General features: G+C 46.0%; 1 long non-coding RNA gene across 2 annotated transcripts in view; it reads left to right on the top strand.

The window, feature by feature from the left end:
• Positions 1 to 21,885, top strand: part of LOC102462559 (uncharacterized) — a 74,173-nt gene extending 52,288 nt beyond the window's left edge. For both annotated transcript variants that reach the window (XR_331388.5, XR_012897456.2), the window contains one exon: positions 21,506 to 21,885. This is a non-coding gene — a long non-coding RNA (uncharacterized LOC102462559). The remainder of the gene's footprint in view (positions 1 to 21,505) is intronic.
• Positions 21,886 to 23,041: the final 1,156 nt, after the last annotated feature.

The raw sequence follows: 23,041 nt of genomic DNA, 5'->3' as shown, positions 1-23,041 counted from the left end.
CTGCGTCTGGAGGTGCCGATACTGTGTACTGGGCAGTACCATGACAAAAAAGCACTGGGTACAATGCAGAGAATTTCTCACCTAATAATTCCTGCAAATTGTGAACAGTGATGGTATTTAACCACTGGAACAATCTGCACCTTATTTCTAGCTTCCAACCACTGGATTTTGTTTTGCCTCTACCTACCAAATTGAAGAGCCCCCTGCTATCAGAAATCTTGTCCTTATGCAAGTACTTGGAGAAATCAGAGGTTTATTATAAATGAAAGCAGAATTTTTTTTTTGTATATCCCCATGGGGAATATTGTACCTTAACACCTGTCTGACACCAGTTGGAAAGGTATAGGCTGGATATTAGTCTTGCTCAGGTATGCCTTCTGACGGTTGACTTTTCACCTGGAGCACAATTATCATGTGGCAGTGAGTTCCACTGGCTATTGCTGAGGCCAAGAACTTTGCAGGGGATTAAACAGACAATCAAAAACTAGATGTTTATTGGGATAACAAGACTGTACAAAATTACAATAGCGTGACTTCCCAAGTCCTCAATATTTGGGGAAGGGATTATGAATCCTCATCTTTTCAGGGCATAAAGGAACCTCTAGCTGACAGAGGGCTTACCTCTGAGAACCCTCAATTCCTGTGAAGGTCAAGGGGAGTTGAAGGCATATGACGTTCTTGAGGGTGAACGGGGATGAATAGAATAACACAGATCCTTCATAAAGTGGCTTCATGTAAACACAGTGGGAATGGCTCAGTTAGCTTGATTTATTCCCCTCTGCTCTTCCTTCCCATCTCCTTTCATTTCCTTGTTGCAGCTGAAGTCGGGGCAGCCATTTTGTATGCCGTATCGTGCTCTGGATGATAGCCAGGTTAACACGATGTTCTCTATGGCTAGTACCATATAGGGCATTACCCAGATCTCTTCTCCTCCATGCAGCTAGCAAATCAGTCCTTGTCTTTGGCCTGGGGAGCCAAAAGCAGCATGCGGGATAAGAGGCTGGAATGTGTGTGTTTACATGCACGCCAGCGTGCCATCTGGGAGAACTGATTGGTGCAGTATCCAGCATATGGGGAAAAGGGGAAGAATCTCTCTTACGTGCATGTGGTTCCATGGCCAGGGGAGATTTTTACCCAGTTTTGTGCCATCGTCTGTCCTGGTTTAGTCTTAAACCACCAAATTCTGTACCTCAGTGTTTACAGAAGGGACCAAAACACTTCCATTCCTCACCCTCCATGTAGGTGTAAAGGGATGAGAAGCTATATGTCTATACTACCAGCATTACAGCAGCACAAGATGCAGGCCAGAGGCAGAGAGGTAGAATGGAGCCTTTGTTCTTCTGCTTCTCAACGGTCTAATGCTCTTACCACTAGGGAATGCTGCTTCAAAATGTCTTACCTTTTGGCTTGTAGTCAGTACAATAATAATGATTTGCTAATTGGCATCATTTCTGTTCTGCTTGATACAGAGCCCTTAGCTGCCTTCGGAAGGGAGGAGACGGCCTTGTCTATATTTACCTCAGATTAGGTTTGCGCGGTTTGATTTAGCAGGTTTAGTAAGGATCTACTAAATCAACTGCTGATGGTGCCCCCCATTTACCCCGGTATTTGATGGGGTCATGAGGAGTAAGGGAAGTTGACAGGAGAGTTTCTCGGGGGACGCCACAGAAATTTGACTTAAAGTATGTCAACTCCATCTACACTATTCTTGTAGCTGGAGTTGCGTATTCTAAGTCAAATTTCTTCCCCAGTGTAGACATGGCTACAGCATTGCTCCTGGGGTATATCTTGTTGCTATAGCAGAGGAACAGGGCATAGGAGACATGGGTAATATTCTCAGCCTGCGTGCCTGGTTTGCCCAAGGCGCAATGGCCAGAGTTTTCAAAATAACTGGGAGAGGGATTTGCAGAAGAGTTCTGCACACCATGTGCTATACCAGTTTGAAAACTGGGTCCCAATTTTGGAAGCTGAACATTTGGAAATCTGGCCCTGAGAACAGCTGGAAAATGAACCAGTTTTCTGGGGTGGGAATCATGCTGAGCTAGTTACTGACATGTGGCCAGAATTAGCATTGTTGTTGGAAATTTTTCAGCCAATTTTCACCTTTTGATTCCCTTTGCTCCTCGTATACTGGGATCAACGGGCACAATCAGAAGTCAATGTAGTGGGTCCTTACTAGACCTGCTCAATCGAACCCTGGAAGATAGATCTCTGGAGCATCACTCTCCGAGTAAATATAGACAAAGCTTTTCAACCAATATTTTTACATCTCATTCTCTCCCTCCTATGCTTTTTCATTTTTGAGTTTCATACAAAAAATGTCCAGTGTTTGGTTTTGCCTGTTACTTCTCCTTTCTTCCCTTCCCTCCTCCAATTTTTTAGTGGCAAAATGTTAAAAAAAAAAAAACCCACCACCAACAACAAAAATCTTCCATGGCGGTGTAACTAGAGCCCAGTTGGTGCCGTTGGAAGAGCTGAGGTCTAGTCCTGGCACTGCCAGCGAATTGCCTTGGGATTTTCGGAAATGACTTCAGCGTCCCCTGTTTTTAAAATGGTCATAGCGATAGTTGCCCACTTCTGTAAAACGTGTTCAAACATGCAGATCACAGGTAGTCTAGAAGTGCCAGCTCATTGCAGGTAATGCTTTTCCTGGTAATGCCACTGTCTCTTTAACAGTGCCACTGATTGGTTAACGTTCTGGACCCAGCTTCTTTCTTGTTTGGGTGGGTTTGAGAGCCGTGCTCTCAGCTTTTCTTTAAGAGCCTCTATCCATCCTCGGTACTTACTAATGTAGTGTCAGACCATCTCACATCACCTGTCAGCCCCAGTGCAAGGACTTGTCGACACATGCAAGTTATTCCAGAATCCAGAGTGAATTCATAGCAGAGAAGCTACTCCAGAATAACACTAGATAGGGACTCTCTTAATCCAGAATGAATACTTGAAAAAATAGAGGAGAACCTTAATTCCTTTTGGATGAAGGCACTCTTATGTGTAGACAAAAATCACCCAGGGAAGAAGTCCTGCTTGGCTGCCCCACCCATGAGTCAGTTTTTCACTCATGCTCACTAGAGACTTACTGCAGAAATGGGCCCGTTCAAATCCAGAAAACTCAAATGAAAAGCATAACACTGAATTACAAATAAAAAGAAAGAAGGGCATTTGAGTGGTGCCTTTTAAACAATGAAAGCAACATCTATGCTGTCTTCTGATTTAGGCTGCATAACTCCACTGAAGTCAATGACTGATTTTTAGACCCAGTGAAAATATTTATAACAAAAAATGTTCAAGGGGGTTGGGAGGAGACGCTTTTTGACCAGTAGAGAAAGATGTTTCATTTTGTGGATGATATTGTCTAGTTTCAGCTGACAAATGCCCCTCCCCCCGCCAAAAAAAAAGTTTTTGGTTAAAACTGTTTGGTTTGTGATGAACTAAAAATGGACCCCAAAACAGGTTTTGCACACCAAATATGTGCGTTTCTTTCTCTTTCCCCCTTTCCTTTCTGAGTAACTGAAAATTTTACACTGGAAATGTCTTTAAAACAAAACTTTTTCTTCCCTTTTTTCAAAATTTAAAGTGTGCTCCCCCCCCCCCCCCCCCAAATCATGGGCATTTTTATCACATCTACCGATTCGGCATCAGGCATAACCCCAATAAAGTTGGTGGAGCTGCGGTGGTCTGAAAACTCCACTGAGACCAGCTCTGTCCATAGAAGAAGCTGTCTCTTTTGAAGTCACTCAATGTGTTAGTGTTGATCCCAAAGCTCCAAACAGAGGGAGGGAACAGTGGGGGACCACTTCCGAAATGTCTGTGCATCATGCAAGCCCACCAAGTGCCTCCACGTGGGCTATTCGAGATTTGCTAATGAGGTTATCCAAAAGGAGTGATGGGGGTATAGGAATAAGGGGAACCGTCTTTTATGTATTGGTTTTTAGGATGGAAATTAGGAGGAACCGGTGTGCTCACAAGAAACTCTGTAACACTGGAATTCACACGGGCTTGTCTTGCCTTCGGTTCATGATACGTGATGCCTCTTTTTGGGTAGCACGTCCGTTGGTGTGGGTTTTGGGAACCCCTCCCTGGGCATTGGTCTCTACTTTTGGGAGTTCTGTTGTGAGTCGACTTGGATGCTTTGTGGTGAATGGAAAGCGGGGTCCACACCAGAGAAATGCTGAGCATTGGCACTGGGAGGGGCAGCTTCTGTCTGCCTAAATGAAGGGCAAGACGTGTGTTGAGCAGAATCTTCTTTGAACACCAAGAGCTACCCAGGGGCCTTCACCATTAGTAGGAGTAGTAGATATTAACATAAGAACAGCTGTACTGCATCAGGGTCCATCTAGCCCAGTATCCTGTCTTCCAGCAGTGGCCAATGTCCGATATCCCAGAGGGAGTGAACAGAACAGGGAATCATCAAGTGATCCCTCTCCTATCATCCATTTCCAACCTCTGACAAACAGAGGCTAGGGACACCATTCCTGCCTGTCCTGGCTAATAAGTATTGATGGACCTAACCTCCATGAATTTATCTAGTTTTTTGAACCTTATTGTAGGCTTGGACTTCACAACATCCTCTGGCAAGGAGTTCCACAGTTCAACTGTGTGCTGTGTGAAGAAATACTTCCTTTTGTTTGTTTTAAACCTGCTACCTAATCATTTCACTTGGTGGCCCCTAGTTCTTTTGTTATGGACACAAGTAAATAACTTTTCCTTATTGACTTTCTCTACACCTGTGATGATTTTTTTTAGATCTCTATCCTATCCCCTCTTAGTTTCCTCTTTTCTAAGCTGAAAAGTCTCAGTCCTTTTAATCTCTTCACATGGCAGCCATTCCAAACCCCTAATCATTTTTGTTGCCCTTTTCTGAACCTTTTCCAATGCCAAGGTATCTTTTTGAGATAAGATCGCCACACCTGTATGCAGGTTTCAAAATGTGGGCATGCCATGGATTTATACAGAGGCAATAACTTATTCTGTCGTCTTCTCTGTCCCTTTATATTACAATAGCTTTTTGAGATTGCCACTAAGATCAGCAGCCCAGGGTGCTAGGTGCCGTTCAGACATGGGGCAGGGATTGTATCTTGCGACGCGAGCGTATCACTGATGCCAAGCGACTGAGTCTCATTCAATCTCAGGCAGAGCTTACACAAGCCAAAGAAGAATTCCATCTCTCTTTGAGGGTGGGGCAGACAGGAGTTTCCGGCAGCAGAATGTAGGTCAGCCATTTTGTTTGGACTGTTGGTCCAACCCACTCTTCAAATTTTCTCACACACACACACACACAGTGAGGATCTTGGCTGTACCATTTCACTCCAATGAGTGGCATCTGTGCCGGCTGCGTGAGCCCCACCTGGAGACCACAGAAGGGCGCTGGTTCCGTGACTGACTAAAACATTTTTGCCCTCCTGGGAGCCAGAATTTAGCTGAGTCTGAAGGCTGGCAATGCAGAGCATTTCTATGCCATTGTTACTTGCGTTATGGTGTGAGCACCAGCCTGCAATTGTCCTGACAGTGTTGCATACTTACAGTAGCACTCGGCACATGCTACGTGCTTTCTAGGTTCTCAAGAAGGAGCCGTCTCTGCATAGAGGTGTCAATCTAAGGATGGACAGACTAGCAGACGGGAGTTAGGAGAAGGGAAAAGACAATAGGTAACTGAGATCCTAATCAATTTGATTCACCAGAAGGGGTTAGATGTGGATTTTTCCAGAGGCACGTGAATGTGGATGGAGGAGGGGAACAGAGCTGATGGAAAACCATTTTTTAATTTATTTTGTGACCCCAGCCTACGGAGATTTTCAACAAAGGCTCTGAAGTTTGCCCATAGATACCTGAAACCCATGTGTTTGTCTCCAAAATTTAGAAGCTGAAAGATTTCAGCTGAAAACCAACAAGCTATCAGCCCAAAACTCAAAAGTCCTAAAGATTTTGGCTGACAACAGAAAAGTTTTTGGTTTTCAGCCCAAATCTGGCTTTCAGCTGAAGGATTTTGACGAGAAACAAAACTTCCCATGGGAAGCAGATGCTCTGTGTGTTTTTTTTTTTTTAAAGTTTGATCAAACCCAATTTTCCTTCCATAAACTGTTTTGTTGGAAAATTTTCACCTTGCCCTGATAGGAAACCTTGTGGATGAGCTTGGGTAGGTTGTACCGTGCTTAGGAAGGTGCTTTAACAATTGCCAGATGAGACCCTGGAAGGCAAAAGCCTTCCCAGAGAAGTTCACAGCGGGCCCAACTTCAAATGCCAGGCTCTGAGAAGGCCTTTCTCCTGGTCAACGTCCACCCCCTTCCAATCCCCACTGAACAAAAACCAAGAGAGACTTAGAAGAAAACAATTATTATACAGTGGGAATGTGGGAAAACCAGGAAAGTTTAACCTCCTTCCTGGGATGTGCTTATCCACCTTCAGTTGTTGTTCAATGTTTAGATGCCCCAATGCTGGGGATTTTAAAAGTACGATCGAGAGATGCAATGTTTGGATAGAAGTCGTGGGTGCAGGCTATAGATGGAGGTGGTGGACTGAAGGAAGGAAGGGTAGATGTTATGGATGGAAGGATACGGGTGGGTGGGATATGTTGGGAAGAGAGCAGACTGTTATTGGATGGATTGACATGCGCATAGCAAGGTTCTGTAACTATTGACTCTTTTCCGTCTTACCATTCCAGATGTTTGTCTTAAATGGTTGGATTATGAGGGCAGTAGGACAGGCCTACTTCTCCCTAGGTGTTTGCACAGCATCTAACACAATGGGGCTTTTGGGGTTCACAGTGCACCTGTGGAACTCCTTGCCACAGGATATTGTGAAGGCCAACCTTTAACAGGGTTCAAAAGAGAACTAGATACATTCATAGAGACTAGGTCCATCAGGATGGGCTAGAAAGACGCCCCTAGCCTTAGTTTGCCAGATGCTGGGAATGGATGACGGAGTGGATCACTTGATGTTCCCTGTTCTGTTCATTCCCTCTGGGGCACCTGGCACTGGCTGCCTTTGGCAGCCAGGACACTGGACTAGATGGTCTGATGCAGTCTGGCCATTGTAGTGTTCAAATGATACCTTCCTTGGATGGCTGGAGAAATCCCAGGCACAAGAACAGGGCTCTTCTTTCACAAGGGCACAGCAACCGAGAGACGCAAACGCCAAGAACACAGGGAAAGGACCCGCTGCCCCAGCTCATGCTGAGGAAGGAGAGGGACTGGTCGGTGGGAAAGGAGGTAAGGGAAAGAAAGAAGCACGTCTCTTTGGAACACCAACATCCGAGCACCCGGACCCCCGGCGTTAGGTGCCAGCCAGAATCCAGTTGAGCGGGGGCGGGGTGCCGCTCTGTAGCTGCTGTGTAATTTATGATATGAGAGACCGCCATTGTCTGGGCCCATCCTGTATTTTTCTTAGGGCTCTGCCTCTCTTCCCAGACCCCTGCTGCGCTCTGGCTACTGTACCGTTGCTATGTGACATGCTCCTGATGCCGTCGCTATGCGGGGGAACGGCCAGGGAGGGGGGACGGCTGCAGCTAGACCCATCTGGAACCTGAGGCCTACCTCCCAACAGACTAGACCGAACTTGGCCCCCGGGACGCCCAGAGGGCCTGGGAATGGGTCTTTGCCTCCCCTCAAGTTCATGGCCACTGGAGGTCAGTTGACAAGGGGAGGAGGAGGGGAGGGGGAAAGTTGGGCATTTGACTCAATTCTCCCTTCTCCGCCGCCATTCAGTTCTGGCGGTGTCCTCGCTGCATACTGATCCCGCCGTCCCTTTCTCCTCCTGACATGTGCGCACATAAATAAATTACCCCCACCGCGTGAGTGTGGAACAATCTGTCCCCTAAACTCTATTCATCTCCCGACAGGCCCCATTATTCCCCCGATTAAAGCCGCTGGAGTAGTTTGCAAGGGATACTGTTACTCTGTCAAACTGTAAATAAGACACTAAAAATAAAGGGAGCTAGCGAGCGAGGGAGAGAGCAAGCGAGAGGAGAGAAAAGCTAGACTAATGCCTGCTGCTAGGGAAACCGAATGAATCCCTAATGACCACTGTGTACAAACTGCAAATAATGAAGGGAAACTGACAAATGCACCCTGGTCTGTTTTCGATGAGCTGTTTGTTATGGGAGTTTTAGTGAGATCCTAGTTTTAGAGCAGCAACACCACCAGCAGGGACCCAGTCTTCTGCCTTTCTCTTCCCTTGGCCCTTTATTCACCCCTCCATCTGGACCCCCCCCCAAAAGAAGGGGGGAGCTTTTATAAACTTTCTGCCTTCTGTTCACCACAGCGGTGGAAGTGGGATTTTGACCAATTTCCTTCCACCCCGCCTTCCTCATTCCTTTACCTACGAAGCTGGCCCAAATTCTCTTAGCCTTTGCTTCAGATTGTTGACACGCCTGCTAAACTTTCTGCATGGGCTTAAATCTCATAGATGTCCATGCGATTTGTGCCCATGCTGAAATGCTGCTCCAAGTCCGTTTGGGTGGCCCGCCACAGTCTGGGACCACAGGAAGAGTCGTGCTGTCTGATGCCGATTCTGGGTTCATTTTTCTTAATGTGAGCTCGCAGCAAAACGTCTGTCAATTGTTGCCCTAAAATGCGCTTCTTGATAATCAGCCCCTGAATATTTTGCTTGCCCTCTGAAATTTTTGTCAGTTTTAGGTGCTTTCTCTCTGATGGTTCCATCCTCGTTTGCAATGGTTAGCTGTATTTCTCGCTCATGTACTCTGGGTCTAAAGAATCACTAGATTTCCAGTTGGGAAGGAATTTTCTTCTAAGTAAAATAGAAAAGGCACAGGTACTTTCCTGCCTTCTGGCCACTCCCCAAGAGGAGTAAGGCATTTAAATACCTCTGATATCCAGCTTGATGAAAGAAACTGCCACAGATCCCCATTTCAGTTCCCTTTTACATTTGGGAAGACAGGGAGTGTAGAATAGCTTTACTTTTCAATATCTTTTTTACATTTTTTTAAAGTGTGGATTTATACTGAGATTGCTTGACCCATCTCAGGCAGCAGGATGGTCTAGTTCAGGACAGCGGCTTTCTGGCTTTCTTGTACCTCTCTGCCTTTTAGCTGGGATCTAACTCGCTGTGCCCACCTAGTTAGAGATAAATCTCTCATCTATTTCGACTGTAACCAACCAGGAGTCAGGAAAGCTAGTTCTCCCCCCAGCTGTGCTGTAGGTGAGTTGACGTGGGCTGCATTATACAGTGTGCCCCGTTACAAAGAGCCTCTTGTGTATTGATAATTTTCTCGCTCCTTGTCTTGGTTTTCCCTGTTTGCAAAATGGGAAGATTTACCTCATAGCAGATGAATGTATTCGTGTTTGAAACCACCCTTGGCTATGCGGGTACAAGAAAGAAGGCAAAGCGGTATTAGAGGAGGACCTGGATTTAGGGTTCAGTTTTGAACCTCTTCTAGATTCTGGGAGTGTTTGGAGGCAAATGTTTTTGTTTTAGATTGATGCTGGAGTGCTATGTAATCTACAATCCATTAGCATCCTCCCCCAAACTCCACACACACAGAGAAAAACTGCTGGCCCATTAGAACGCGGATGGTGCAGAATTATGCACAACAGTTTCAGCAAAAGGCCTTGGCGGTTTTTCATCTTCAGTGTATGCCCAATACAGGCAATTCTGAGTATTCATTTTGGGATAGCCTCTAAAATAGATCCGTGACCCCATTGTGCTAGAAGCGATACATACACATAGTAAGATATATTCCCCACCCTGCATGCAATCGAAATAGACCAGACAGACAAAGGAAGCACTATTATTTGTATATTGCAGAGGAGGAATTGGAGCGGGAACCTTAAAGGTATTTAGGTGCCTAAATACTTTTGAGGATCAAAGCCCTGGAGTATCAACGCACTGTGTGACTTGCCAAAGGCAATTAAGGGAAAATTGACCTAGCTCTGGGAATTGAAACCCACTTCTCCAAGGTCGTAAAGCAGTGTTTCTTAACCCTTTTTTTTTTTTTTTTAATAAAATACCTTAGTACTGCTAGTACCTACAGTTTTCAGACACACAACATTTTTTTTCTACTAGTGCAACACATTTGTTTAAACAACTTAATTGAAGCTGGGTGGGCGATGAAATTTTTGAGGGCAAAAAGTGTAAAAACAATAAAGCCCTGTAAAACTTAAAACAAAAATTCAGTTTTCTCCAAATTTCAGTTGCATTGACATACCCTCCCCCCCAGACTTCTCTCGAGTACCCATAAAGGTACTTGTACTACTGGTTGAAAAACACTCTCCTAGAGGACAGTCTCACCTTCAAGTCCATCTTTAATAAGGACATAAGATCAACTATGTTGCATCAGACCAACAGTCCTTCTAGCCCAGTATCCTGTCTCTGGCAGGGGCTACTGCTAGATGTTTCTGGCAGCCCAAAGTTTAGGGACAGCCGGAGCATGGGGATGTATCCCTGACCATTTTGGTCAATGGAGGATGGATCCAATCTTTTTTAACTTGTTTATGTTACTTCTCTGGCGGCTGATTCCCCACTCTCCCCCTCCCCCCCAATGGATAGCGCCGTGGGTCACACTGGGTGGAGTGACATGACCTGCACTCTGCTGAAATGGGTCAGCAAACAGCACAGGGCTGGGCTCAAATGGGGTTTGAACCAGAGTAAGGGGCACCCTCATAGGAAGGGCAAATTCATTTCTTCAGGGAGCTGAAAAAGGTCTATGGCCCCTCATGTTTGGAAAAGCTCCTTTGGCTTTCGATGACCAGAGCCCAATTCCTCACTTTTTGCCCTGCACCGTCTGCTGTGGTCTATCCCAGAGCAAAGGAAGTTTGGGATGCTGCCCATTCTCATTCAATAGCTTACTATGCTCGCTTGGCACTGGTGCAAAGGAAGTGTGAGAGGCACAGGGCAGTAGTGAATCAGGGTGCACAAGTAACTATCCCAAGATGAGGCAGATTGTAGTTCTGCTACGAGTCAGCAAGTCAAGGTGAATCCTTTACATCCCCATAGTTTTTACCCTGAGCAGCTAATGGGAGTGACTCTGCAGTTCTTTGGAAAATTTAAGGGCTGGAATTTTAGAGCGAAACCTCTCCTGGGAGGCCTTTTCCAGTCTGGTTTCTAAATACCAGGGTTGAGCTGCCTTCTCATTTAAACTGGTTTCATATCTGAGTAAAGGCATTGACTTAAATGGAGCCACTCTGGATTGATACTAGTTTGAGATGGGAGTCAGTCTCCTTAATTCTTATTGGTTCTTTTAATATATTTATGCTGCTGGATTTGGATTACATTCACACCAATGTAAATTAGGACTAACTCCATTGAAGTCAATGGCAGTACTGGTATAAATCTAATGTCAATGAGAATTGTTTCATGCCTATACAATAATTAAGCTTCCCTGTAAGCCAAGTGCTTAAGTGGCCACTCAGGAGAGATTGAAACACCGCCCTGATAATTAGCAGAGCACCCAGAGCTAGGTTTTGCTTTGGCTGGTGGTGTGCATTTGCACATGCCAAGGTGCATATAAAAAACTTTATTCTTCATATGAATGACAAACATTAGAGGAAACATTATTCACAATCATCCTCTGAGGTAGGTCACTATTATTACCCCAATTTTACAGATGGGAAAACTGAGGCATGGAGAGGGGATTGCAGTTGCTCAAGACTCGTGGCAGACCCTGGGATAAAACCCATTCCTATTACTCTGTTCACTAGGTCTCACAGCTGACCAGAGCCACAGCTGCTGTAAAACAGCGGGGCTTGGGCTGACATCATTGTTGTTACACCATGTACACCACCCAACCAGCTGATCCATGGTCGCTTTTTGAGCTTCGGCTGGCTTCTAGAAAGTTCCAGGAAGACACCTGCACCCAGCACCAGTTGCCCCAGAGATGGAGCTGGCTCCCCCATTAGGAAGGCAGATTAAGGGATGCCCTCAACCTAAGGTAGTAGGACAGGTTCTGGAGTGGCCTAGGGGCTAGCGCATTGGTCTGGGGACCCCAGGGTTGTGGGTTCAATACCAGCCCACCCTAACATTGATCCTGCACCCATGCTTCAAAGCAGTCTTTTCTAGTACCCCAGAGCCAGTCCACTTCTGTGGCACCTCCTGAGCATTCTGTCTCCCAGTTCTGCATGCCCCGTGGGGTTGCACTGACATTTGCCAAGTGTGGCTTAACATGCTGCCAGCAAATCTGTCCCAGCAGTATGGCTCCAATGGGAGGGGCACCATGTTCCATGGCATTGTTCTTTCTGCAAACTGCTGTGCTAATGTCACCTGTCAGTGCCCGTAGATGATGGGCATGGCTGCACATTGAAATCACTTTGAGGAGGGGGAGCATTAGCATGAGCTTAGTCAGCCCAAATGCCACAGCTTCATGTGTGCCAGGGCTGAGCCCTAGCACCAGGGCCAGCCTTAGAGAAAATGGTGCCCTGGGCAAACTTGTGTTTTGGTGCAGCACCACTTATTTCCCCTGGCATTCAGGGGCTCTCCAGCCTGTGCACCCCCATCCAGTGCCCCCTTCACCATTAACCTCTGCATTGTGCCCCCAACCTCTGCACAGGCCCCCTTCATCCCAACCCCTGCACTCTCCTCCCACCGGCGCCCCCAACCCCAGCCCTGAGCTTCCAGCCTGTCCTGCCACGCAGCTCCCCTGCCCAGCTCCCTCCCCCTCCTTACCCAGCAACACTCATGCATAGTTGCCCCTCCCCCTCTGTCTATGGCACTCTTGGTAAAAAAAAAAAAAAAAAGGTAAAAAAAAAAAAATTCTTGAGCCCTGGTAGCTTTCATGACAAATTAAGCACCGACAAACTCCCCCGGGGGAATGGATGGAGTGTGTGTGCGTGTGTGTGTGTGTGTGGGGGGGGGTGTACACTCATACTGAGCGCCAGGACCAAAAACTTCAAACCCTCTGTAGTGTGAGGGTCCCCGTCCCAGTGCTGGAGGCTTGGGGGTTTGCGGGAGCTCGAAAACTTGTCTCTCTCACCAAGTGACATTGGTCAAACCCAAGATAATCCCTCACCCGCCTTGTCTCTCTCAGTAGCTATTCAAATCTTTGCCCCAGCTTAGCCGCAGACCAATGATGACTTCAGGCATGACGCTGTCCCGTGCCTCAGTTTACTTCTCTGTGGAAACCTAAATTGTCCAAAGTGCCAAATGATGTAAACCTTGCTTATACACACAAATTGCATCACTTCATCCATTCCCCTTGCATAGCTGCAGCTATATAGTTATGCAAATACTTAACCATTCTGCCTCTTCTCATAGGGACAGGGGGAGAAACTATACTACTGCAAGGCACTTTTATGATAGTATTAAGGTTGTCCTAGTAGACTGATAAAAGAAATCATACCCCTACCTGATATAGCCAGACAAAAATCTGAGCAGAAGCAAGGCCTAAGTTCTATTGAAAACAGAACTTATAAGAACTTTACAAACACTGGGCCTGATTCTGTTCCCTTTCACCTTAAGAAGCTGTTTATGCCATTGCAAAGGGCGTGAAAACTGAATCAGATCAGAATGTGAGTGTGCAGCTCTCTTGCACTGGGGAAAATCATTGCACAAAGAGCCGGGCAATTGGAGAATCAGGTTCACTAAATCAGGCCTTATCTTCACTCTGGGGAAGGTGGATGCTGCAATGATCAAGCTTTTGGAGTTTGATTTAGCAGGTCTAATAAAGACCCACTAAATCGAACTCAGAGGGTGCACCTCTTGACAAGAGCATTTGCTCCCATCAGCTTCCTACTAAGGAGACAGCAGGAAAACTCAAATCGAGGTATGTCGACTCCAGCTATGTAATTAATATAGCTGGAGTTGCATATCTTGATTTGACCTTCCCCTTTAGTGTAGACCTGGCCTCAGCCTCAGAGCTCCCCTCTGAGCATTGTAAGTGGTACAGAGCAAACAGTTTACCTGCTCTGAAATGCTTTTGTTTTTGGGGTGGAGCCTGGGAGTTGCTAAACCATGCTCAGTAACAGGGAGCGAAGCAGAAAAATAGGATCAGTTGCATCTGTTGGAGTTGTTTAGGGAGATGGAATGTAATTACCTATACTGGATTTTGTACCTTGTACGAAAGACTAAAATAATAATTAAAATGAGGTAGTCTCTTTTTAAAAACTAGCCTACAACTAGCAGATGTGGGAGGAATGGCTGGCACAACTGATGGCTTTTAGATATCTAAATTATTATTATGGTAGTACCTAGATGACTCAGATCAGGTCATGGTCTCTTGTGCTAGGCAATGAAGTGTACACGCATACTAAAAGACAGCTCCTGCCTTAAAGAGTCTGTAATCTAAGGCTACGTATCCACTTGCTGTGCTGGAGATCGATCTTCTGGCATTCGATTAAGCTGGTCTAGTAAAGAGCCGCTAAATCGCACACTGAGGGTGCCTCTGGTCACCACCAGTATTCCTCAATTTGCAAGGAGTAAGGAAAGCCAACGGGAACATTTGTTCCCTTCGACCTCCTGCTGTGAAGATGGCGCCAAGCTCAGTTTAAGGTATGTTGACTCTAGCTATGTGATTTACATAGCTGGAGTTGGGTATCTTGAGCTGACCTTCTGGGTCTACTATGGACTTGGCCTAAGTAATCAAGACAGAAGGATAGGAAGTATTATCATCACCCTTATTTATATAGATGGGGGGTGGGGCACAGAATTGAGACCCAAAGAAACCGTTAAGTGATTTGCCCAAGGTGTTACAAGCAGCCAGTGGCAGAGCCAGCGACTGCACCCAGAGATGGCAAGTGGCAGTTCAACTCTTTAATGTCTCAACTACCTGGGTGGACTGACAATTCAGGTCATTTGATGCTTGCAGAACTGCACCTGTAATTAAGCGAGGCCCTACGCAATTCATTGTTCTTGCAAAACCTGGGACTCCTTTACAAACCAGGCCCTACAATTCTACAGCTGGTCTGAGTTATTTGTTACTTTTTTTTTTTTCTGAATGAATCCAGACCTTGGTTTGGAGACAATTGATTCCTCCCCTCCCCCATGTGTTTCTTGTTTTGTTTTTGTTTTCAGACTGAAATGCCGCAGGACTGGAAAGGCATTTCCAGGGCAGTCCTTAAGCTTAAAGGCAGGTGCAGAATTTCAAAGAGCAGCACGTAGCTTCAAATCTTCCCTACGTTTTTTAAGTAGCGTTTGGTTATTTGATCTGGGGAAACTCACAGTGGGCGCAAAGAAAACCCAGAGGAGCAAACTAGATAAAATGCTGACGTTGGATGTCCTGTACAACCTACTTCTCCATGAGCCAAGATACTTTCTAGTAATGTTTCCAACATTCCTGGTTCTGTTCTTAAAGACCCAGCTCCTGGAGTCAGGTGATTAGGTGAGATTCTCAGCTTCTGGTTAGTATTTTAAATTAAGTTTGCAGCACTTGTGGTTGCCCCCTGAAGGCTCCAGCACTGGAGGGCACGTAAAAAGAATCCTCATAATTTTTTTTTCAAAATCTCTTGATTTGAAAGCCCATCTCAGGATCATCTCAGGGTTGGTCCTGCTTTGGGCAGGGGGTTGGACTTGATGACCTCCTGAGCAATCCCATGAACATCAGATGGGTAATGCTAGGTGCAGGCCTTCGCTGGATCAAGGCCTACATAGGCAGCGAGAGTAGGAAGGAAGGGCTCTGCTTCCTTTCTAACAGACTATGGAGGGGCTGAGGGCCCAATTTTCAAAATGATTTGCTGCCTAACCATGCAGCTAGATGCTCAGTTGCAATTTTCAAAAGCTCCTACATGGGTTGGGCGCCGGACTCCTCTTGGGTCCAAGGTGTCCCTAAGCTCCTAAATGCCTTTGAAAATCCAGCCCCTAAGCCTAGATTCACGTAAGGACTTTGGTGCCTGACTCCAAGAGAGGGTTAGAAACGTGAGAATGGTCAAACAGGGTCAGACCAAAGGCCCATCTCTCCCAGCATCCTGGCCAATGCCAGGTGCTCCAGAGGGAATGAACAGAACAGGGAACCATGATCCCTCCCCTGTCGTCCATTCCCAGCCTCTGACAAACAGACGTGAGGGACACCATCCCTGTCCCTCCTGGCAAATCGCCAGTGATGGACCTACCCTCCAGGAATTTATCCAGCTCTTTTTTTAACCCTGTTTGGGAGACCAGACAGGATCACCTCTGGGCAATGTGTGTGGTGGGATGGAGCTCAGTGGGCAGAAGGGGTGGGGCAGCCAGTCCCCCCCCCCCACAGGTCCTCTGAGCCCTGTAGAATCCAAGGGCCCTGGGGCGGTTGCCCCTTTTGCTCCCCTTTTACCTGCCTCCGCTATCTTTTTGGCCTTCACCACACCCACTGGCAGTTCATTCCCCAGGCTGACTGTGCATTGTGAGGAGACATCCTTCCTCTTGTTGGTTTGAACCCTGCCACCTATGAATTTCATTGCATGATCCCCTAGCTCTTGTGTTGCGGGAACAAGTAAATCACTTTTCCTTATTTCCTTTCTCCACGCTCATCATGCTTGTATTGACCTTTATCATATCCCCACTTGGCCGGTTCTTTCCCAAGCTGAAAAGATCTTGTTAATTTCTCCCTCATGGAAGCTGTTCCAGACCCCTGTTCATTTTTATGGTGCACTTTTTCCAGTTCCAAGGTATCTTTTTTGAGATGGGGTGCCCACCTCTGCACACCATATTCAAACTCCTGACAGGTGCAGGGCTTGGGACACACATCCCTCTCTTTGGCAACTCCCCTTGGCTAGCTTAGGCAGCACTCCGTATAGCATATTGGCTTTTGGGGTTCCCTTTCTGAAGCCTCCTTTTTCTTGCTATGCATTGTATAGAAACCTGTGCTCTGGGCTTATGGATTGCAGCAAAAGGCAGGTCTCTTTGTAGTTTTGGGCATTAGCAACTTCCCCTGGAAATAGTAGAGAGTGACCCCAGACCCTCAAAACCCAGTCAAGCACTTTCACCACTAGACTACCCTTCCTTTTAAAGGTCTGGTCAGTCTACACTAGACCTGGCTATGTAAAAAGCGTAGCTGGAGTCGGCTTACCTTAAGCGGAGTTTAGTGGCTTCCCTTACTCCTGGCAAGAGCAGGAGTATCGGATGCTGGCGGGGCACCCTCTGAGTTTGATTTAGTGAGTCTTAACTAATCGAACTCTGGAAGATCAATCGCGGCAGCGACGCTCTTCTGTTTAGTGTAGACAAGACCTATGCTTAGTGTTAGCTTCCTTTACTGGGATCCATTTTTATTTGCAACTGTGGCTAAATCAAAGAGGGACTCAGCAAATATAACCCCCCCTCCGCCCCCCCCAGCCAAAGCAGTCCTCCGGTAGATCCCAGGTTAATGAACTTTTTGTAACGACCCCCTTTTTGAAGCAGGTTGAATTACCTGCCTGCTCTGTCATGGGAGAGCAGGTAAGACATGCCTTTGAATAAACAGATACCGTACATGGCATGCATCACAGATATCTCTGCGAAGTCCCGCTCAGCACTGCACCAGAAGACTCGGAGGCTGATGTTCCATATATACCATAAAGTAGAGTAATTAAGAATTGCTCGTTGTGATGACTTCAAACAGAGTGACTCCAGGAAATAAGCCCCTTCTTTATAATTAGTGGGATTTCCTCTGCATCAGATGGAGGATTAATTTTTTTTAATCTACTCACATGCTTTTGATTTTAGTTCTCAGCTTGCTCGTACCAGCTGCTTCCACCCCCTGCTCCTTCCGATAAAGCCCTTGCAAAGGAGATTTTGGAGAGGCATGACCTGGGCTGAGGTGTAGGATTTTCTTTCTTTCTTTCTTTCTTTCTTTCTTTCTTTCTTTCTTTCTTTCTTTCTTTCTTTCTTTCTTTCTTTCTTTCTTTCTTTCTTTCTTTCTTTCTTTCTTTCTTTCTTTCTTCCACAAAATAATAATAAAACCAGCTTATGCCCAGGTCAAAATACCTGCATTTCCCCAACTGTACCCCTTCTGTATTAATATCTGATGTATCTTCAGGTGGGATCTCCCTGGTCTGGCACCCTCAGGACTTGACTGGTCCCGGATGAGGAATTTTGCTAGATTCTGGTCTCCCTGCCACGAGCTTTCCCAGCCCTGGCCTGGCCCTCTGGTCTCCTGGCTGGCTCCCCACCTGCTGCCGGCCCCGCTGCCCTGCCAACCCCCCAAGGCTCCCTGCTGCTGCCCTTCCACCAGACTCTCTGGTCCTGCAACATCCATGCTGGACCATGGAAGTTGCCAGACCAGAGAGTCCTGGTTAAGAGAGTTTCAACCTGTATCATATGACCTGCTGTCTAAAGCTCTTCACTGTTTACATACCAGTGTGGATCCTACAGGCTAAATTTTGCTTTCAGCATAAATCTAGTGTAACCCTGGTAACTTCTGTGAATTTACTCCGTATTTGCCCCAGACTAGCAGAGATTAGAAATTGAGCTCTTGTCTGTAAAACGTGGCAATCAACCGTGTAAGCCACAAGACACCATCAAATGACTGATGTGGGAATAATTTGTTTACCAGGCTAGTGTCAAGTTGATAAGGCTCTAAAAAACTCTGGTAACAATTTATTTAACACCGGTTCTACAGACGCAATAGAAAATTAGGTTGTGCTGGGTGCTAGAACCGTGCAGAGAATGGAAGATTTTGAAATTTGTTTTTGTTTCCAGTGGGAGCAAAATCTGCCAATTTCAAAATTCTTCACAATTCTGAAAAAAAAAATCCCACTTCAGGTCAGGCACAATGAGTCATTTCTATTTTGACTGGTACAAATTGTATATGATGGAAGGATAGGATGTAATACAAAGTTATTAAAAAAAAAGGCTAAACCAAAAGTCGCTGTCAGAGGAAAAATCAGAACATTTCTGTTTCAGCATTGTCTAAACAGATTTCCCTTTCCCCGCCTCCATTGAAATTTCGGCTGCTTTTGCACTGTTTTACCAAGCATTCTGATTTTGATTTTGCCCAATGGAAAACAAGTCCAGTAAAAGTGTTCTGCCCAGTTCTTCTGGGAATTAATTTGAGAGTATTTGTGAAGCAACATGGGGGCCAGTGAACAATGAAATGGACTAAGAGACCTGGTTTTTATTTCTGCCTCTGGCTTGTAGTGTGCTCTTGAGGAAGGCATGCTGCCACTGTTCCTCAGTTTCCCCTTTCATGCTTTGTCTCATAGACTTTAAGGTCAGAAGGGACCATTATGATCATCTAGTCTGGCCCCCTGCACAATGCAGGCCACAGAATCTCACCCACCCCTCTTAGAATAATCCTCTCACCTATATCTCAGATATTGAAGCCTTCAAATACTTTGAAGGCCCCAAGATGCAGAGAATCCTCCAGCTGTGATCTGTGCCCCATGCTACAGAGGAAGGCGAAAAACCTCCAGGGCCTCTGCCAATCTACCCTAGAGGAAAATTCCTTCCCGACCCCAAATATGGCGACCCATTGACCTATTTCCCACTGATAATGAATGGTTAAGGAATTGTCAGGGATTTGTTTGGATTGGGGAAGGACTATCTCCCTCTCTGCATATGTATGGTGCCCAGTCCAGTGGCACACCAGGGCTACTGTATTAAAAAACAATAGCAAGTGGAAACAGTATTTTAAGCCAATACATGATTTACTCCTAATATTCACAAAAGTCATCCTTTTTTATTCATATTCATCGAAAGCAAATTTTCTGTTTTGGCCAGGCACCTGCTTCCAATTCTAGAATCCTAGAACTGGAAGGGACCTTGAGAGGTCACTGAGTCCAGTCCCCTGCCCTCACGGCAGGACCAAGTACCATCTCCATCCCTGAGAGGTATGGAGGACCAGTCAGAGGACCTGAACCACCCCCATGTGACCTCTGTGTCCAATCAGAACAGCTTGACTACGGAGGTGTCACTGCAAACCAATCCAAGATAAGAATTGTTTGTGGGAAATTCTTGGGTACTACCTGCTGAGAAAATTGCAGGTGGAAAAAATGGAAAAATACAGGGAATTCCTTCTTCCTTGCGAGCCCGGCTCTACTGGGAATGATCTGTGAGAGAGCACCAGGTCTTTGTGGCAGGATGTTGACCATGGACAGTCAGCACAAGCCATATCCTTAGCTGGTGCCAGCTGGCGTAATTCCCAATGGCTGCGTCTAGACTGGCAAGTTTTTCCGCAAAAGCAGCCGCTTTTGTGCAAAAACTTGCCAGCTGTGTACACTGGCCACTTGATTTTGTGCAAAAGCACTGACGTTCTACTGTCCGAAATCAGTGCTTCTTGCACAAATGCTTTGACGTTCCCATTTGGGCAAAAGCCCTTTTCTGGAAATGTTTTTGCGCAAGAGGGCCAGTGTAGACAGCTAAAAACTGTTTTGCGCAAAAAAGCCCCGATGGCAAAAATGGCGATCGGGGCTTTCTTGCGCAAAACCGTGTCTAGATTGGCACGGACGCTTTTCCGCAAAAAGTGGTTTTGCGGAAAAGCGTCCGTGCCAATCTAGACGCTCTTTTCCACAAATGCTTTTAACTGAAAAGCTTTTCCATTAAAAGCATTTGCGGAAAATCATGCCAGTCTAGACGTAGCCAATGAGTTCACTGGAGCTAAGCTTGGCGTATCGTTTCCCATGGTGCCATCATTGGAGCTGCAGCAGTCCTAGGTGGCCAGGTGAAATTCACTGAACTTCCATGGCTGTGTGAGGGACCTGCTGGCTATGCAGTTTCTTCACTCTTCCTCTGAACTGTGGAGGGGATCTCCAGGCCAGCCTTGCATAGGCTAGTGTGGAAGGCCAATAGAGTTTGGCCAGTTGAGGCCACGCCGATATGACTCCCGTGGCCAGACGATGTGTGACCGTCTGGTGAAAGCACTGAGCTGAGATTCATGGGAACTGGTTTGCATTCTTGCCCTCGCCACGTGCTCCCGGCGTGAGCTTGGGCAAGTCACTTAAGCGTTGGGTGCCTCAGTTTCCCAACTGTAAAAAGGGGATACAAATGTCTCCACCCCTCCTCGATTTAGCTTTTCAGGGCAGGGACTGTTGAACAGTGTGAGTGTACAGCGCCTTGCGCAATGGGAATTTAGGGGCACCTCTGGGTGATTTCTTTCAGGTGCATGGAAGAGCACTGTGGGAAGAGCGTAGGCAGGCAAGCCTGGTTCTAGGTTGGAGAATGGATTTAACTCTGCAGCCACGCCAGTGTATACCCTAATATCCAGACTAGGGGATCTTTAAGGGTAGAGTCCATAGGTAGGTACATAGAGTACCAGTTTAGTATGCCCACGGCAAACCTTTTAACTGTCTGGAGCGGTGTCGAACACAGATTATATAATTAGGGAGCCGGTGAATATGTAACTGTACAATTATGCAAATGATGATCAAAATCACTGTTTTCAGCAGAAATGCCTGAAGATCAAGACAGAAGCTTCATGCAACCTTAATTTAATCTGGTCTTGCAGGAGAGGGGAGGTCTAATAGATGACCCAACCTCATGCCTGCCTGGGTTTAGCAAGGATGGGAGCAGGGGAAGACAGCAATGATTTAGCATGCTAAGCAAGCTTTGCAACATGGCTGGATAGGGGAAAAAATGGCCCAGAGATCATGTTAATCTATAGCAAAAACATTAAAAAAAAAAACCAGAAGTGTTGATATTTAGAGTGTTTTTGTTTTTTTCTCCTTCTGATTTGCAGGTGAAGGATGCAAGGCGGAAAGGAAGAATTTGATCATCAAAGAAAGAAAGAGCCGCAAAGGCCTGAAAACCTGGAAATCTGTGTTAATTGCTTCTGAATGTCTCTGTCTGAAAAATTATCAAATTGATGTCGTCGTGCTTTTTTTTTTTTTTGACAGCCTGTCTGTTACTTTTTTTTTTAAATATTCATGGGCGGAAATCTAATTACTAGGGAAATTTAATGATAATGAAATGAAGGCACTTTGGCGGAAAGCGTGGGGGACCTGTTCATGTTTTCTCAGCCTCTGTCTTGTTCAGAATTCTTTTTTTTTTTTTTAACGACTGCCTTTCTTGTACTTTAAAATATAAATTGCCCCACAATAAAACTTGGATGCCTGAAAATGTTTGTGGCTGTTTCATTTGTAACAACATGGAAATAGCAAGGTGATTAAAGGAGTTTTGCAAAGATCAAGTGAGACTAACCAAATCAAATCAGGCAGATGAAATACGATTAGTTTTGCATGAAGATGGTTCTTTGAGGCCTCCACTGAGACCAGGGCCTGCTTGTATAAAGTGTCTAGAACAAGTGACAGGCAACCTATCTTAGTTATTTCAATGGCCACTTAGGTCCCCTTAGCATATTAGCAACCCCCTGTGGGGGTAAGGCCGTGCTATCATCTGTGTTGTACAGATGGGGAAATTGAGGCATGGAGCTAATGCTGGCTGCCAAAGTCCGAGGCTATTTCCCTAACCTCTGACCCATCCCTCCTCTCAGTCCTCCCTACTAAGAGCATTCATTCTAATGCAGAATGACAGATAAAGGGGAAAAGAGAGGCTTAGAGTAACTCTCCCAAGATTGCATCTCAGGTCAGTCACAAAATGTGGGAGAGAACCCACATCCAGGGCGCTAACCAGTAAGCCACGCTGCTGCACTATAAAATCATCTTTAGCAGCAGGGCTACTGGATATATCTGTGAGAGCATTTACTTCATAGCAAGGAATCCATCCTGATCCCGTGGTGGTCCTATACCACCAAATCATGTGGTACCAGCAGTAACTCCAGTTGCAAGATACTTCACGGTGGCTTGAATCCTGATATGCAAGTCAGTTTGAGAAGTACATTAATAATAGACAAAGGGGCTCGACCCTTCTATTATCCCTTGATGCTCAACAACCAAAGTCCAGCATCCAGCTGATAACGCTGATTTCAGCAGAAGTTACAAGCCTGAGGGTGTGTCCACACTGCACCGTGACTCAAAATGAGCTACGCAGTTTGAGCTACACAAATTGTGTCTCTTATATTTATGCTTATTTCGTCATTTGGTGTTGTCTACCCAGCGCCCCATTTCGAAATAAAGCGCTATTCTGAAACGTCCCTTAATCCCCATTGAATGAGATCTTCAGGGACATCGGAATAGTGAGCACAAAATAACGGGCTTGCCATGACATCGCGGGATAGCTATTTCGGGATACCCCGGTATCCCAAAATAGCATTGCAGTGTAGACATGCCCAGAGTGCCTTTAAGTCTTATGAGACTGGGATAAGGTGAACAGGACT

Source organism: Pelodiscus sinensis, chromosome 22 (assembly GCF_052426305.1).
Source record: "Pelodiscus sinensis isolate ZL-2025 chromosome 22, ASM5242630v1, whole genome shotgun sequence".
NCBI classification, from domain to species: domain Eukaryota; kingdom Metazoa; phylum Chordata; order Testudines; family Trionychidae; genus Pelodiscus; species Pelodiscus sinensis.
The sequence above is the reverse complement of the archived record's forward strand: the minus strand, read 5'-3'. Positions and strand labels throughout refer to the sequence as shown.